The following is a 1,814-nucleotide window of genomic DNA, read 5'->3' on the forward strand; positions in this document are numbered from 1 at the left end:
ATAAATTAGTTACTTTCTGCTGTAAACATATGGAAATAGAGCATAAAGCCTTGATTAAATGATAACACACCAAACTGACCAAGGCTTCACCCTTATTATCCAGCCTGGCGTCCTTGCCCTTAGCAAAACTATAAGTTACTATCTCGGGGGGGGGGGGGTCATGTGTGGACTCGGAGTACCCAATTCAAAGAAGATATTGTGGGATTTTCTGCTTTGATATTCTGGGTTATATGGCTGTGGAATGCCCTTCCCACGGACATTAGACTAGCACCATCTCTAATGGTATTCCACAAAAAAGTGAAGACCTGGCTATTTGAGCAGGTGTTCGAATAATCAGTGCAATGATTGGTAATGAACATAGGAATGGAACAATGGATGACGAATCTGGATTATGTTTTTGATGATTTGACGATAGTGAATGGTTATTGTAGTAATTGCTTATTAATTATGTAATGTGTTAGGTCGTTAACTGTTTTTTACACTGTAGCATTGAATTTTTGCTGTTCTTATTTGTTGTGAACAGCCGTGAGTCGCCTTCGGGCTGAGAACAGCGGTATATAGGTAAGGTAAATAAATAAAGTAAATAAATAAATATGGCTGTGTGGAAGGGCCCCGAATCCACGCTGCCATATAATCCAGTTCAAAGCAGACTGTGGATTTGATACAGCTGTGTGGAAAGGGGCTGAGTTATTGGGAGTCCACACTGCCATATAATCCAGTTCAATCAGGATGTTATACAGGTGTGGGGGGGAGGGTTTGAATAGCCATGTCCATCACCTAGGGAATCTTGGAATTTGTAGTGTGGGGAGGGATATTTATTTATTTCCCTTTTTCCCCTTTAGTGAAGGCCAACCCGCCCTTTTCCTCCTCCTCCTCCTGTTTTTCTTTCCCAAGGGCGGGCCTTGTGAGAGGCACCCGATCCGCCCAATCCCCTTTTACCCTTTTCGGACGCGGACCAATGAGAGCGCAGAGAGGCGCAGCCAATGGGGAAGGAGGGAGGAGCAAGCGGGAGCGTGCGCAGCCAAAGGCGGCTTGGGCTTGGCGGGCGGCGGTTGGGGCCTGGCTTGTTCCCGCCCTTTCCTCTCTGCTCGGCGTTTATTTGAGAGAGCGACGCCGGCGCCATCTTGTGAGCCCTCCCCTCCCGAGAGCGCGCGCGCGCCATTTCACTCTCCTTCCTCGCCTTCTCTCTCTGTCTCTCTCTCTCTGTTCTCTGTGGAGGAAGGACACAGGCAAACGGGCGGGCGCCATGTTTGTCAGGAAGACATAGCAAACAGCAGCAGCTGCTCAAGCTCTCCTTGTCCCTCCTTCCCTTCCCTATTTCCCTTCCTTCCTTCACTCCCGTTGGATGTGGACGTGCGTGTAAAATGGATGTGGTCTAATCCCTCCTCCCTCAGGAAGGGAGGGATGCCTTGGAGCCCTTTCTGCGCCATTTTTGGCCTGGGCCCTTATTTTTTTGGGTTTGTGCGGGCAAGAAGGACATTTTCCATAAGGCTATTCTTTTGATATCATAGATATATTTGTGAGCTTTCATGTTGTGTGGTGTGAGTGTGAAAGAAATTTGGAAAGGGGAGGGGGCATTTCAACCTTCCAAAGCGATAGGCCCATTATTGTGTGCCTGTGTGTGGTATTCTCCCATTCCATGAAACCTTGAGGAAAAAGGACACTTTCACCATTTTGGGGTTCACAAAAGGCAATGCGATGATGGGCTAGTTCCCTTTCTGCCCAGTCTCTTTTTTGTTGGTATGTGATTGCCCCTTTTTCCCAGTGAGAGAGGAAGAAAGCTTGTCCCTTGACATTTTGTGTCTCCTCCCCCC

The sequence above is a fragment of the Anolis sagrei genome, chromosome 1 (genome assembly GCF_037176765.1).
Source record: "Anolis sagrei isolate rAnoSag1 chromosome 1, rAnoSag1.mat, whole genome shotgun sequence".
NCBI lineage: Eukaryota > Metazoa > Chordata > Lepidosauria > Squamata > Dactyloidae > Anolis > Anolis sagrei.